General features: G+C 36.1%; 1 protein-coding gene across 1 annotated transcript in view; it reads right to left on the bottom strand.

Annotated features, from left to right (window-relative positions):
- The window catches only part of LOC134679408 (diacylglycerol kinase eta), a 113,346-nt gene that overhangs the window by 88,503 nt on the left and 7,365 nt on the right, over positions 1-17,478 (bottom strand). The window lies entirely within an intron of this gene.

Genomic DNA, 17,478 nt, shown 5'->3' with positions numbered 1-17,478 from the left:
ATTTACACTCTGGCAAGCCAACTTTGTACTTAAACATACTCTAATCATGTCGTGTAAAGTGCATAGTGTTATAGACAAACCAAAGTCTCATGTAGTATGAAAAAATCCAAGATATCTATATTAAAAAATATCAATAACTCATTAATTACAAAACAAAGAAGTAGAAATCATAGAAAACACAAACAAAAATGTCAAAATAACGCAGCAACATTACAGAAGAATGCCTTTTTTACCCATCACGCCAGTCGAAGTTGAAAGATGATTATATCATCAAATCGTACACCAAGTGGATTTTCACAGATAGAAGACGTAGAATAACTTCTAACTATTTAGAACAAATATTTATTGTATATCACAAATGTCATATAAGTATTAAATGTTAAAAAATATTTTTTCTAATTACCTACTTGTAAAACACGATTACATCACTAGTCTGTCAGAAACGTCAAATACTACCTAAATGCCACAAGCCGCCGATGTTTGGACTTATCTTTATCATCCTCGGTCTTCATCACACTTGCTCGAAAAAGATTTTATGCAAATATGCAGGAGCACTAAATGACTAAGGCCTAAGGCTAATATTATTCCCGCGAGAGTCATGGATGTAAAAAAAACTACCAATTGATACGAACCGAGTAGGTGTAAACTATTTTACGTTTAAAATACGGACGTTTATAACTAAATATTTTTTTAGGTACCTATGTTTTAATATATTAAACTTGATTAATAACCGTTTAAAACATGGACACGATAACGTTACATGAGCAAATAGATGCAGCCTCAGCCCGTGCTGCTTATGCAACTGGTATGCCAATTTGCAGCTCCGAAAACAAGTACTGAAGTGATTACAAGCCCCCGTCGAAATAGGCAATGAGTAACGCATTACATTGCATTATTAAGAATGATATGGACGAAAAATTAAAAAGTCATCATCGCTAGGTTTGATTTCAGACGAACGGACAAATGTCCGAGGCAGAGGGGTTGGTAACTTTATTATAATAACTCTTGAACCAATTTTCTGGAGCTGCATTTACGAGTATCCTGGCGTACAAAGAGAAACAGGCGAGTACATTGCAGACAGACAATGCCAGCAATATGCGAGCAGCATGGGACCAAATTCAAGTTCACTGTAACCACTTCGTTTGCATTGGATGTGCGGCACACGGATTGAATTTATTATTTGGCGATATAATGAAAACAGACTGCTAATAATTTTTCATCCAATGCAAAAATGTCATAAAACGTATTAATAATAGGAGACACGTATACCTTGCGGTATTTGAAGAATTATAGAAAGAAAAATATGGGAGTCAATACACTATTGCGACCTTCAAATCACTTATCGAAAATCGAGAAGCTTTAGAAGCTCTGGCTATTACAAAAGGGCTAATACAAGCTCATGTTGATCGTAATATTAAACAAACAATTTTATCTGATTATTTGTGGTCTTAAGTTACAAAAGAAATTTTGTTACCCATTTCGACAGCGATTCATAACATAGAGTCCGACAATGTATTTCTTTCAGAGATTCCATCATTTTTGCAAAAAGCAAAGATGCTATATTTCACGTACGTAAAAAACCGCAAAGAATTTTGCATAACACCTATGCATTTGTTTAGCCGCATATCAGGGAGGATGTCTGCATCGTCATCATCACTTAATATGCATGATAATCCAAAACTTGTTTGGAGAGGTCTACCACAGGGCTGTACGTAACGTCGTTAATGTAGCCCATTCCATTACATAAACAATTAGCTCGCTTTTCTAGGTCTTTGGCTAGATGGCCATCGTTTAGACTTGTCTCCTTCTAAGAGCTCTGCTCTAGTCTTTCAGAGGACGAAATCTTCCTCTTGTTCATGTGTCATGTCAGAAAACCAAAATCTAATCTTCAGTTTGCTCTATCTTCACCGGAGAATGCGTAAGCCATTTTAACTGCAGTTAAATATACAATAATGGAAAACGTTTCTCGGCTCGATCCAAGCCATCACCTGTAACTCTATCAAAAATGAAGTATAGTTATCATGGATTCCAAGTCACATGGTAAGTAATCAAAAAGCGGATGAAGCTGAAAACGAGGCGGCTACAAATGGTAATAGGAACTTCTTCCAATGTTTAGTAAGGACTAGATATGAGCGCCGCGCCGGCGCGCCGCCGCCGCCGACAAAATTTTCGCGCCGCCGCCGCCGACGCTGCGCTATCAGCGTGGCATCGGCGTGACCTTGTTAGATTCTACTGCTTTCAGAATCAGAAAATATATGTTTATCTAGTTTAGATCTTTAACGGCGCCAGTCTGAATAGCTTAAAAACATTCAAAAGGTATTTTAGGTCCATATAATTCAAAAATATTGATGGTAAATTCAAACTTTTCTGTTTGGTAACCACGCTACTAGTGTTAGGGCAACGAAATGACTAATTTCGACAGCTGGCTAGCTCATCCTCATTCACCGCGAAGTTAATAATTGCAAGCATGGTTTGAATGTCTTTAAAAGGTATAAAAAGGGGTTAATTTCAGATATTAAGCGTTTTAACGCCCAAAGGTCCGGCCGTTAGCTTCGCACGGAAGGGCGTCGAAAACGGAATCGGGTCTCATTTAAGCTTGGCCATTGTTCAAATTTCAAGCTTTGCTCTCTTGAAGCCCAATCTTTGGCCTCGCATACCTCGCATAGGAGTAAGACGCTATCTGAACCTCCAAGTTTTCGGCCCTGTTAGGAGCCTAACTTTCGGCCTTGCTTTCAAAATGATTGGTCATTGGTTCTTCTCCGATCTTAGCTCCACTGCAGCACGGCCTTTGGCCTCGCACGAATGCACCTGCAGGAAAGCTCCAGGTCTTTAAAGCGTTAATGTGATGTGTGTGTGTGATGGCCTCGGCCTTTATCGGCCCTCAGACTTGCTTACACTGGATCAATAGTTCAATTCCAAGCTCTGCTCTCTTGCAGCTTGGCCTTCGGCCTCGCACAGAAGCGCACCGTAATCGGCGTTCCGGGCATTCGACCGTCAGCCAAGCTCACACTTGGCGTTCAATTCTAAGCTGCATACAGTAGGGTGGGCCGTTTGAGTAAATATTGGAAATAAGCAATGTAATACCACCTAAAAGATGCGTAATTTTATGTAGATAACGAGAAAAATAATTTAAAAAATCTAGCTATTTACTTTGAGCCCTCTACCAACGATTAAGTGTAAAAATTAAATATATTTTTTTAAATAAAATTTCAATATATTTTTTTTCATTTTTATTTTTTGTTTGAAGAAAGCAATGCCTTAAGCATCCGACATGATTTTAACGTTCGTCAATTACACTCCTAAACATTTTTTTCTGAAGTCGAAAAAGTACTCGTAAAATGCGTTTTTCGGAAAAAAACTTTTTAATATATGGCAGACGCCCAAATTTGTATGTGAATCCTATTCTAGGCCCATTAGTGAACAATAAAATAAAATAGATCATAAAAATATAGACTGTTTATAGCAAACCAATGAGAAAAAGCACATCGTAATATGCCTGAATTGGCATAAAACGCAACTTTTGCCTAAGTTTACAAAAATAGGAATAATTGTAAAAATGCATAATAAAAATGCCAAAAACTGGTTTTATCATATTTAAGCAGTTCTACTTTCATAATCAATATAAACTAAAAATATATTGTATATATTAACGATCCTTCTCGTATATTCATGCGATAAAGTGATAATTGTATTTTATATGAACTGTTGGGGTGTTATATTATATGATTTTAGTGAAAATTAAGAGCTAAATACCACTGAATTAGGTTAGTTAATGGTCTATTTATGTTATATTATAATAATTTTAATAAATAAGAGCCATCCAATATTTTTAATTTTTTTTTTTAATTTTGCCCTATTTTTTTTTCTTCGTCGGCTGGTAGAGGGCTAAAAATAATACCTGTTTTGATTATTTTTGCTAGAACTGTAATCTACGCATTATTACGCAACTTTTGATACCTATTACGATATGAGTTTTGAATATTTATTTTCTTCCATACAAAATATGGTTTATGGTTTAAGAACTTTATTCTCAAAAAGAATTTACAAAATTCGCTTACTTGAGAATACAATTTTTATAGTAGGTATATCTTAGGACTAACGTGCAGACAATATAAAATAAATAAGTAATTATTAAGTACAAAACATTAGTTTGGTTACAAAATCGGCCCACCCTAGCATACAGCCTGGCAAAAAAGAGTAGAAATTAAAAAGTGGCAACACTGTAGTGTCGTCCCGTTTTCTTATATAAATTGGTTTGAAAGGGACGACACTACAGTGTTGCCACTTTTTAATTTCTACTCTTTTTTGCCAAGCTGTACTTACCTGCAGCTCAGCTTCTGGCCTCGCACGGAAAGGCGTCGGAGTTAGGTCTTCAGTGTTAGGTGGAACTCGGCCTTGGACCTCATTTTTGACATAAATCGGTTTGTTGAAAAATTGCACATATTTTATAACTTTCTTACAGCAAAAACATGTTTTTTCGGTCAAATTTTGGTTTAAATCCTTTTTTCATTAATCAAAGGTGTTTCATTAGTCAAGGCCACGCCGCCGATTCGCCGCCGCCGCCGACCGATTTTGACCGGCGCGCCGCCGTCGGCTAAATGCCTATCGGCGCTCATATCTAGTAAGGACTTGGATGCAGTCTTCTCGGCAAACCTGCTTTCTGATTGGTCTGATATTTGGGTTACTTCTAACTAATAAAAACTACTAATAAATTACAGTTTTTTAAAATTCAGCAAAAAAAATATTCCAAGCCTTGGTTTTATCAAGCTTAAAAACAAAGTAACGAGCAGTCTGATTCGCGTTAGGCTAGGTCATGTATGTTGTATGTTCTCCGGAGTTTATATTCAAGATAAAGGTTAAAGGTAATCCGGAATGCCAATATGGTTATGGCGTAGGCACAATTGAACGCATGTATCTTTTTTGAATGTCCGTTAAACCGTCTTTGCTTTTGCGATCTCTTGCTCAAATTCAGTCTCCCTTTCCTGTAATGTAAAATCTCTTCTGGCTAGTTCTGAACCCAATGTAGTAAAACTGTTAGCATATTTCCTCGATAAAACCATTTGTACATTGTTGTATTATATTTTGTGCAATAAAGATATTAATCTGAATATTTCATGATTTTTGTATGTAGGTATCTATATAGATACCTATATGTAAGTATGTGTTTATTGTTAATGTAATATGTATATTTATTTAAGCTATCATGTTCAGTACAGATTTCTCTAAATTCCAATCCAAATTTTGGGCTAAATCATAGGTGCCCTCCTCAGGATGTCCCTACAAAACTTGACGTTGGCAAAGTACCCTGGCAGCAAAAGACATTTCCACAAAAAAAAGCTTTTACTGTCTAAACTAGTAAATCTTGAATTCCGAAATATTTATTTCATGTAAAAATGAGTAAAAATCAATTAAATTTTGTGAGCACAGCGAGAAGAGGAGTGGCTTTATTTATATTAGCAATTAAGTATTATATAGAGAGTAGAGATAGAGGAAACTTACGTTTGTGGACGTGTATCTATTTTATTTTCATACTTGCCATAAAAATGTATCTATTCATTGATTGTTAGTTGATAGAAACTGGTGGGAGACGGGTCAAGACCGGGATCAAGAAATGACACAATATATGACCGAAGACTACCTACGTAGAGTAGACAAACTCCCGGCCCTACGTAACAAGAAAGATTCTCTTTATAGAGCCCGCCACGAAGGAGAATCCTTCGAATGCTGCGAGAATGTCTTGCTACCGGAAATATTAGCCAAGGATGTGTTTGGGAATCAAATTTTTTGGTATTTGTAAATGCAAAGGCCAAAGACTGGCTTGCAAATTACAAAAAAGTTTTGTAAAGAGGACAATTCGTCAAAGTGAACTATGCATCGTAACAAGTTCCGTTTTGATCATCATCAGCATTTCCATTTCATTAAATGGCACTTTTTCTGAACGGAAATACTTGCTTTATTGATGAAAACACGAACATCGCTAAATGTATGCCGTATGCCTGAGATTCGAGGAGGTCCTCATGGATCCCATGGACCGGGATTTGATAAAAACGGGACCAACTTGGAGCTATATACTTTCAAACAAAAAAAAATTCCAAATCTTTTAACCAATGACAGAGTTATGAGGTACCTAACATACATACAGAAAAAATAAAGTGGCCAAGCCCGAGATAGCTCGAGGTATTTAGTGTTCCGTGCGGCTACCATCAGTTTGGCATTGACATAATAAACGCTATCGAGAACGTAATTTACTTCCTATATATCTCTTTCGCACTAATATGTCAGTACGAGCGAGATGCATAGAAAGTAAATTACGCTCACGCCCACGGTAGCGTTTATGTCAATGCCAAACTGATGGTAGCCGTACCGCTCGCATCGTTATATTTTACAGAGGTTGTTTGCCTGTTTTTAGGATACCGTATTCAACTACCCTATAGGAACCCTTATAGTTTCACAACCCTTGTAATTTTTACTACATATTCAATATATCATTAATTCTGAGACAAATTTGTTTGTGGTGGCCGAAAAAACTTTCAACAACATATTATGTAAATATGGAATTCGGAATATTACTAAAAAAAATGGAGACAGGCTGTATCAGGGACACACCCGCTATGGTTGACGTGAAACGTGGTGTGGACAGCTAATGCGAAGGCCGAAGCTCGAGCTCCGCGTAGGGCCGAAGGCCCGAAGCGTCCAGGATGTCTGTGCTTAAACACAGAACAATAGTACAAGTGTCTAAGTGCGAAGGCCGAAGGCCGAGGTTTAGCAAAATGTCAGTGCTTTAGCACACAGCAATAGTAAAAGTGTCTAAATGTGAAGGCCAAAGGCCGAGCTCCGCGTAGCCCGAAGGCCCGAAGCGTCCAGGATGTTAGTACTTAAACACAGAACAATAGTATAAGTGTCTAAATGCGTAGGCCGAAGGCCGAGCTCCGCGTAGGGCCGAAGGCCCGAAGCGTCCAGGCTGTCAGTTCGGTGTTTAACCACTGACATCTTGCAGGCTTTGGGCCTTCGGCCCTACGCGGAGCTCGGCCTTCGCATTTAGACACTTGTATTAATTACCTGTGTTTAGAACTGACCTCCTGGATGCTTCGGGCTTTCGGCCCAATGCGACTTCAGCCTTTGAATCTTGCGATTTAGACACTTGTACTTTAAAATACTTGGAAAAGTTACGGGAGGCGCGCGTCTGTCGGACGCTTCGGATCTTCGAATCGGTCCTACGCAGAGCTCAGCCTTCGGCCTTCGCATTTAGTTAGATTCTTGTACTATTGCTTTGTGTTTGAATACCGAAGTCGAGCATCTCGCATATGCTTGATGTATTATATAGCTGCGTTTTCACTTTGTGTTCTGAGCAAACATTTTGCTCTGAGCAAATGTTTGCTGTTCGGTCTATGTTCGCACGAAACAGACAACATCTGTTTTCACTTAAATGAAAAAACGAACAATTGTTTAGAACAAAAGATTGACGAACAGTTGGGCGAGCGAGCCAGTTGCGTTTTCACCAGCGATCATGGATGGCGGCGATTTGATTTTAGCTAGTGCAGCGTTTGCTGTAATTGCAATAAGCTTTTGGAAGTAAAGAAAGTGAGAAATTTTGCGAATGGTTAGAAAACCTAGTAGAGAAATAAAGTTTTGGGAAAAAAAGTGGGAAATTATGCCAATGGTTAGAAAACCTATCAGAAAATAAGCTAAAGCAAAATTAAAATAATGGGAAAATAACTAAAGTCACCGACATAGCTCACCGGATTAGCAAGCTGAAGTGGCAATGGGCAGGCCACATTGCGCGCAGAGAAGATGGCCGATGGGGTCGAAAAGTGCTCGAGTGGAGACCACGGACTAGCAAACGCAGCGTAGGACGTCCACCCACAAGATGGACGGACGACCTTGTTAAAGCCGCCGGAAGACGCTGGATGCGGGTGGCTTCCAACCGGTACGAATGGAGGTCCAAGGGGGAGGCCTATGTTCAGCAGTGGACGTCTTATGGCTGAGATGATGATGATGATGATGATGACCTATGGTTAGAAATGCTTTCGGAAAAGGAAGCTATCGAGAAAAAGTGAAATGGACAAAATCGCGAATAGCAATAATAGCAATCTGGAAAAACGATTAACAGAAGGGACAGACGACAGGTACACACTCGATAATGATAGTAAATTAATTCGTCTTAATGTAATTTCAAAGATTGACACTGATTTACTTGAGTCAATGTCAGATAGCGGTTGTTTATAATTGCGATAAGCATATATGATTAGGTACCTGTATGAAAGAGGTTTGTAAGTTATGAGAAAAGTATCTATATAGAACTGATGCTCTTATTTTACGATTACGACCGTGAGAATCCACGAGTTTGATAATTATTTATTTAATTAGTTAAAGGAAATAGATTTATGTACACTGGCACGCACGCTCCTGACGAGACCATAATTCGCTGGAGAGAACACACTTGTGAGAGGAATAACAAAAAAAATTAAGTGTTTCTGGCTCTACGCAAATTTAAAGATGCAATTTGTAACGATTTTGCGCCCATTCAAGCCACGTTCGAAAAGCACATGGAACCTCTGTGATGTTACAGTTAGAACAAATAGTACAGCGGTGGCACAGGCTTTAGGTTAGTTCTAGTTCATGTCGTCTCGGATATGGGTGAATATGGTATCGATTCGATACAATCAACGTGCCCCAACAATGCCCTGAAAACAAATATGTGAGAGGTAACAAACGCGAAAGTGGTGGGGGTAGTTGCTGTAACGTCATAAAGTCGCCAGTACAAACTTAATTTTTATTTTCTTTTAAACATACCATGCGGGGTACCATATGAAAGGGTTTTGTGAGTGGATCACAAATACGTATATAACAATACATTTAATTAAAATGGTACAGTATATTTTCAATACTAGGTCTAACTAATTATCAGAAAACGTTCAAAAATTTCACAATCCACAGTTGACTTCGAACAGCTCTAAATTACAAATGGCTGAATATATTAGTCCAAAATATATACCAAATCACTGTGAATATCCTCTATAGGAGCATTCCACGGGCTGTCCCGTACAAACGCATTCTATTTCCTGTGTTGCGACTTTTTTCTCGGCATTTAAAGCAGGCGATTATTTTTCTGTGCATATTTTTGACCATTTGTCATAGAAAAGAAACTCTTAAACCTTTCAATTTTCAGAAACTTCGCGTTTGTACGGGACAACGGTAGACAATTTCATGGAATGCTCCTATATAATGTTCAAAAATTATTAACCAGATATATCAAAAAATAAGAAAAGTACAAGTTGAAAAAAATTATAATTTTCTGTTACATTAAACTGCAACTATTATTAAAACAAACAAAAAACCCGGCAGTTTACATATATTTATAAAATGGTATTTTTCCTAGCTTTCATTTGGTACCCATATTAGTACACCCAGTGAAAAAAAAACAATCCCCCTCCCTTTTTAGGGTTCCGTACCCAAAGGGTAAAACGAGACCCTATTATTAAGACTCCGCTGTCCGTCCGTCCGTCCGTCCGTCCGTCTATCACCAGGCTGTATCTCACGAACCATGACAGTTGAAATTTTCACAGATGATGTATTTCTGTTGCCGCTATAACAACAAATACTAAAAACAGAATAAAGTAAAGATTTAAGTGGGGCTCCCATACAACAAACGTGATTTTTGACCGAAGTTAGCAACGTTGGTTGCTATAATGGTACGGAACCCTTCGTTTGCGAGTCCGACTCGCACTTGGCCGGTTTTTTCATTAGCGGGCGCTATTTTCAAAATTTATATAGTCTATCACTACCACCATTTTCACGAATTCAACCACACCTCATATATATGTCAAAAACCGTCCAGCCGTTTGGGCTGAAGGGCGTGTCAAATAAATGGACATATACTCGTATAATATACAACATCTGAGAGACCGAGCTTTGCTCGGAAAACAGATTCCCACAGATAAGACCTAACTAGGTAGATCGATTAATATACCTACAAGAATTGCTCGTTTAAGATACCCACGCTCGTCAAACGTTACTCGTTTTGTAATTCTATTTTAATGCTTTCTGACATTATTATTATTGAATAATTTATGTCCTTTATTGTGACGTGGGCAACGACTCAAAGACACGTGCTTACCATCCAAGTTGCCGAGATGAAGATGCTGAGGTGGATGTGCGGCGTTACCAGGCTCGACAGAATCCGTAACGAGTACGTACGAGGAAGCCAGGGCGTACGCAACATTGCCGATAAAATGCAGGAGAGCAGGCTGCGATGGTATGGTCACTAGGGTGGTTCACGTTTGTATGGGAAAAATTCAAACTCTAGCTAGAATAAGCGGCACCCTCTCATTTTGTTACACTTGTTCTGTTGACTAAATATGCCAAGTTTTGTAATCTTATTTCAACTACAAGGGGGTGCTCAAACACTTTGAAAATTTTCAAAGTTGTATGAAATCCAAAAAAATCAACTTATTATTTTTTGAGTTTTATGTAAGTAGTAGTTTTCACATTATTTAAAAGTGTGATTTAAAAGTTATTTGGTGAAAAACCATTTTTATTTCTATTTTTTAAGATTTTTTTAGGTGAAATTCTAAAAATCTCACTTTGGAAAAATTATAAAAAATAGAAATAAAAATGTTTTTCTACTTAAAAACTTATTAATCACATGTGCAAATAATGTAAAAACAGATACTTAAATAAAATTCTGAATAATACATACTTGTTTTATTTAGTTTTCATACAACATACAAAATTTTCAAGGTGTTTGAGCACCCCCTTGTAGTTGAGATAAAATTACGAAACTTGGTGTATTTTATAAGCATAATAAGTGTAACAAAATAAGGGGGTGGCCGGTCGGAAAATAAAAAAAAAAAATTTTTGAACCACCCTAATGGTCACGTACAAAGAAGGCCTTCTGACTACGTTGGAATTTTGGCACTACAACTTTGCAATCCCCAGCTATACCTAGGAAGAGAGAGAGAGAGAGATGTCCTTTATTCGTTTCTCAGCTCAGATTAGGTTGTTTATAATATGTTAATAGTTTGGCCTAGGAGTGTCTCTTCGAAAATATACAGAGAGAATCATATTTTCTTTGTCTAACGCTAGTTGAATCCCTGGTTGAAGCTTTTAGTGATACTAATAAAAACGTACATCAAGAGTTAGTGACAGCAGGTGAATTTTCCGATCCTACAGAAGTATTTACAACAGTCCAGAAACGTTGGGCATTTACGCTCGAATCACGAAGAAGCAGACACGCGATTCGTATTGCATAGAATTGGCTTTAAAATATCAGATTTTCAAAGACTTATTATAAATAGCCGGGACACCGATATATTGCTCCTTCCGATACACTTTTACAAAAAACTGCCACAAGAAGTATGGGTGAATTCGGGAACGCCAAAAAAAAAACCGAAATATCATCCAGTGCACGAGATTGTCCCGGAATTAACGACACAATCAGAAAAACTTTATTGGCGCATCATGCAATAACAGGTTGCGATACGATTCTTTTTCTGGACTGACAAAAGCATCAACATGGTCTACTTTTGCTAAACATTGCAACTCACCTACTCACTGAATTTGGGAGCTCGGAAACATTAAACGAGGAAGAAAAACGTAGTGAACAATTTGTTATATGTATTATTGTATACTTCTAAAAATTCTTTGGAGAATCTGACAAATGTTGACGATTTACGGTCAGCATTGTTTCCAAATATAAAAAGACTTAACAAATTAACATCAAGTCGAGATGCGCTGCATAAACATTTAAAACGAGAATTACGAGAACAGAGTATATTCACAATCTTTTGGTATGTATTTTGGACTAATCTATTCAGCCATTTGCAATTTAGAGCAGTTCGAAGTTAACTGTGGATTGTGAAATTTTTGAACGTTTTCTAATAATTAGTTACACCTAGTATTGAAAATGTACTGTACCATTTTAATATAATGTATTGTTATATATGTATTTGTGATCTACTCACAAAGCCTTTTCATTTGGTACCCCACATGGTGTGTGTAAAAGAAAATAAAAATACTTAAACAGTTCTGGCGACTTCATCACGATATTCCATATATTCCATCATTTGTCGTGAACACCCCGGACTATTATAGCGGTTTGAATATAAATCTGATGACACAGATTTTTGTTGTCTTGTTTTTTCTGTTCCTATAAATAGTAGATACCTTATTTATACATAAAAGTTAAAACACAACACACCTTCAGTAGACAAAATGCTGAACAGACACCACTAAACTCAAAAAATGTTTTTTTAGGGAATTTTGCTAACATTAGTATAGCTGTATTTTAGAAACTATTTGGTCTATGGTAACCAAATTACTTTCATTTTGTTGCAAATTTAGTCTTCTTTAAAGTATCCATAGTGACATTTGCCGTAAAATAGGTCCTTGTTGGTAAAAATTGGCAGAAACTGAAAAAAGTCTGAAAATTTTGTGGTGTTTCAAAAATTTGACAATGACCCGGACGGTTTCCGAGGTCGAAAACTTGGATTTGCCATAACCACTTCATCACATAGAACATATCAAATAATCAGAACTACCCGATTTGATGCAAGGCAACCCCTCTTTTAGAGTACAGTCAACAACAGAGCTATTAATACAGGCAAAGTGCCAAAAATATGTATACACGACCTTAATGTACAGGCAATAAAGTACTGTATATATATTTTTGACACTTTGCCTGTATTCATAGCTCTGTTGTTGACTGTACGATTTCAATGGAGTAAAATTGAGGATCTAGAATACTTTTCCATTTCTCATGCTCGTAAAGTTCGTCTTTATGTTGTGTGTAGGCTGCATAAAACGGCGTTTTAGAAGCCCCAGAGTCTTGATTTGATTTTTCCTCTGTAATAAATACTTAAATAAATACACGTGGGAGGGCGAACTTACACAAGCACTATTTATATAATCTATAATATTGTGTAATGAAAAATTGCAAACGAATAGGTACAGACTATTAGTTTAGTATACTTACTTACTCAATCTTGCTTCTACGTTTTCGTATTATTTTTCCATTTTCCAAAATCCTCTGCGCGTATCATTTTTCTTCTGTGTTGATGGCGAAAAGAATCGCTTGACAAGTTTTTGTTTTAACTAAGTATATACATTAATTGTACTTTTATGTGATATAACAACGTTAACTTTTTATTCAAAGATTACATGCCGTGACAGGGACGTTTTTATACGTTGACTTTTGTAATTTTAGGTTTTTTTTTACTTAGGTACTTACCATTATAGTAATTTTTATTCATCGTCATTTTTTATTATTTATAAATATTTATATACTATAAATTGTAGATATTTATATATTTGATAGCTGTAATTTGTATATTCCTTAAATAGTTTGAAGACGAGAAGACTCAAACGTTTTGAAGCACTGGCTTACTAATATTCAGACAAATTTATTTATTAAAAGTGTACATTTTTATACACCGCCATATTTCGTTACAATTCATAGTCACATAAATCATAAATTTCCTTTGATTGAAAAATGGTATGGATGTCGATAAAATAGTCGATATTTAATTAAGCACTAGGAAAAGTGCATTTATTCTCCCGTCGATCCGGGCATTTTAATCATCTAACACAGTTCTTGGAAAATCGTAGCACGTCTATAAATAATATTATAGTTTGCAAAAAATAAAACAGAATAAATTCCAGATGATTAGATTAGATGGACGACTCGATTCCATGTATCACTATCAGTAGAAATAGATGGTAGGGATAGGTGGAATAGGCGATAAGTTCAAGTTCCACTGTGCGAGATTCACTTTTAGATAACTAGTTATAGATAGTTAGTTTTAGTGTTTCTTTTTTTTTTTATATGTATATTGTTGTATTGACGATTACTGAATAAAATTAAAATATTGCTTTTAGATAATAACACAAGAGACCTAAGTCTCCCTGTGCCAGAATCTCATTTGGACAAAAACGCAAGAGACCTAAGTCGCCCTGTGCCAGTTTCGCATTTGGACAAAAACGCAAGAGACCTAAGTCTCCCTGTTCCAGATTCACATTTGGACAAAAACGCAAGAGGCATGTCTTAATTCGACTACTTCTCGATTGGACTAGGCATAACGCATAAAAAGTGTTTTTATCATGTCACAGAATAATTTCATAATATTTACAATGTCCTGCACATGTTCTCTATCAAAATTTGTTAAATTGTCTTCCGCTTCAGCCACTTGAGCCCCTTCTAACCAATACTGGCCAGGGTGGACATGATAACAACTGTAAGCTTTGGGTGCCAGGCGATATAGGTACATAATTATCTACCTACCACTTCACATTAAAGAAACTGAAAATTTAAATATGTTAATTGTGGGTTAATTTTTTATTATAGGTATAAATACGAAAATTATAAAGAACCTCCGTATTCTACTTGATAAATATTATACCAAAACAAGACCGAAGTGATCCCATAAGAGCACCGTGAACAAAGTTTTGTACGGTGCTCTAAAAAGAAATTACATGCCTAAATCAAATAATAAAATAAATTGAATAAGTACTAGTATTAAGTACTAGTATGTTGGTCAAAAGTAAAAAAAAATACACTAAAAAAGTGTTTATAAGGAATATGTTCACAAATAACCTGAGCAAAATAATATTAAATATATTAAAAACAAAGTAAAAAAAGAAAATATGAGTATACTAATAAGAGTGCAATAAACAATTCTGATTCTGAAATATGGTTCGGTTTTTTATAATTTAAGATAAGTTGTTTCACATTTTAAATTAGGACATTTTGTCGGATGCCTATTTAGTTTATCGCGGACCCCAAGTAAAATCAGATAGGTACATAATTTAAAATCACCGCAAAGGAGCCCGATTTTACCTGGTATTATCCGATCTTAGTCGTTTGTCGTGATCTTACCTTGGATACAGTCAGATTGTAGCAGAATGATTCTAACTAATGATGATAAAGTTTTACAATTAAATATACCTACAATGAACACGGGGTGCTGTGGTTTTATTATTGCTCTTTTTATGTATTTAATCTATCCTTGCGTTGTGGTAATAGTCAATAAGCCCATTGGCTGTTCCATCTCCTAGCACCAAATTGTTTATTGAAGGAATTTTGTTTGAAGTAACGGAATACTTTTGACCTATCTAAATTTATTTCAAGTGACTAAACGGACTACTCTATTTATAATTTAAAAATACGTTCTTTGTCCGTGGTCCAGGTGTTCCTACTGCGTAGTCCTACTGATCGTATCGTGTCACGGATAATTTGTCGTACTTCCGTAGTTCTATTAGTTGGAGCATGACCTCTGTCGACCCCACAACCCCACATTGCATTTTAGCCTTTATTGCATGAGGATGAGGAGGAGGAAGGAGTTTGTTTGGAGGCATATACCTATCTTTTGAATGTATAATATACTCATTTTTATTCTATAATAACCACGAAACGCATATAAACGGCGCTTAGTATAGTAATTAACGTAACAAGACAAGCTCTTATCTCCGTAATGGAACACTTCATGTCTATTATACTGCAAAACGTAATTCAAGACCAAAAAAAGTAAGAAATGTTGCCACTTTTTTACTAGCGCGTCTTGTATTTATGTACAAATAAATAAATAAAAGTACTTTTTTAAATAGTAGGAGTAAAATTACTAATGAATAAATTATCTTAGCGTGATTATTTATCAAAAGGGATTTACAATTTTACAAACAAATTATTGCAATGGCAACATTGTCTCACTTTTTTTGGTCTTGAATTACGTTTTACAGTATAGGCCGGAGCCCCACTGCTGCGCACGCTATGTACACGACCCACGTTAGTGTAGTAAATTAAATAAAGGTAGTGGACCCCGCAGTAATTCCTCAGCCAGAAAAAACTTTACAGTATGATAAAGTATCAATAAATAAAAAGTATTGTATAAATTTCCAAAGGATAATAATAATAGGATTTAAGTAAATACCTAAAGTCTTAAATCGTTAATATCTTTTCACGGAAAATGCTCCGTTTAAACTTTCTTCTCCGGACATATTCATGTTAAGTATTGCAACAATATATGAAATATCAAAAAAATATCCCCGTAGAAATACCAATGTGGCGTGGCTTGGACCGGAAAATTGCTCAGTCAAATTTTTTCACTGGAATGCCATTTTAAAAAAAACATTCTCAAAGTACAACAAAAATACACTTAGAATTACAAAAATAAACTTAATCCGGGGACAAGGAGAGTTAACTAATAGGAACAAGTTGACTTTTGCAATTTCTATTATCTGTTTGTTGAAATTGTATTTGGGATTACTGAGCTGTTTGTAGAAATAAATAAACTTTACAGAAATAGTGAAACGTCCATAATTATTACTAAAACTTCATTTTTTCCCCCAGTACAGAACTGTTTTTTAATTCCTGCTGATGATTTTTCTCTCAGTGTAAATACATAGAAAACAGCCATGACTCAGGAACAAATATCTGTATCATTATACAAATAAACGCCCTTACCAGGATTCGAACCCTGGAACATCGGCTTCACAGTCACAGGCAGGGTTACTACCCACTAGGCCAGACCGGTCGCCATGTATAATTGATAGTACATTATTGTCGAGGCGAGTCATGTAGCAATGTCAAAAATTTACTGTTTTCGAAATGAAAAGAAGTGTGCATGCTTAACTCGGATGAAAGTATCCATTTTATTCCTTGGTTAATGATCTACTAGGCAACATCGATAGACGCCAAATAAAGGCCTATAATTCTACACAGTACTGACTGGGCAAATTGCATCTATGCATGTAACAAACATTGCTAGTTTGTAACTTAAACATTATGTAGGTATTATATGTAGAGTCAAGAGTACAAAGTAAACTAAAGTTATTGTACAGTCAAAGAATTTAATTTCTTCATAGGACTATTGTCACTGTGACAAGCTACGAAATGGTCCTGAAATTAAATTCCTAGACCGTACTACGGGAATTAACTCGTTAGGCGTTAACATTTCCACACACCATGTGGCAATAAAGTTCGCTTAGCAGATTTATGACAGCTAATTGCATTAAAAAAAACAGTAATTTAGAGACATTCGCTAGGCTTTCCAATTACCAAAACAATTGTAGGAAAAATCCTAAGTAAATAAAATTGGTTTTCGTTTTATCTCCGCGTGCCTAAGATGTTTTATGACTTAGTCGCGTTTTGCCTAAACTTCTCCATCTCCAGTGGCATTAAGACTATGTAGGTACTTAGTTTGCCGACTATTTCGCTTTATGTCTATACAATGACATATACTTAGGTAGTATGTCTATTATATATGTATGTTACTACGAGTATAAAGTGCAAAGTGCCATTTTCACGTTTCGCCTAAAATTGACATTTAAATAGCGTAAATGGTAATGCATAATTCTCTTAGGGCCACTTGCACCATCCCACTAACCCAGGGTCAAGCGGTTAAATCGTTAACCCAGTGTCAAATTGTACTCGTAACCATGGTAATTCCAGGTTTAATGACCTGTTAGTGAAATCGTGCAAGTGGC

This window comes from Cydia fagiglandana, chromosome Z (genome assembly GCF_963556715.1).
Source record: "Cydia fagiglandana chromosome Z, ilCydFagi1.1, whole genome shotgun sequence".
Taxonomy (NCBI): domain Eukaryota; kingdom Metazoa; phylum Arthropoda; class Insecta; order Lepidoptera; family Tortricidae; genus Cydia; species Cydia fagiglandana.
The sequence above is the reverse complement of the archived record's forward strand: the minus strand, read 5'-3'. Positions and strand labels throughout refer to the sequence as shown.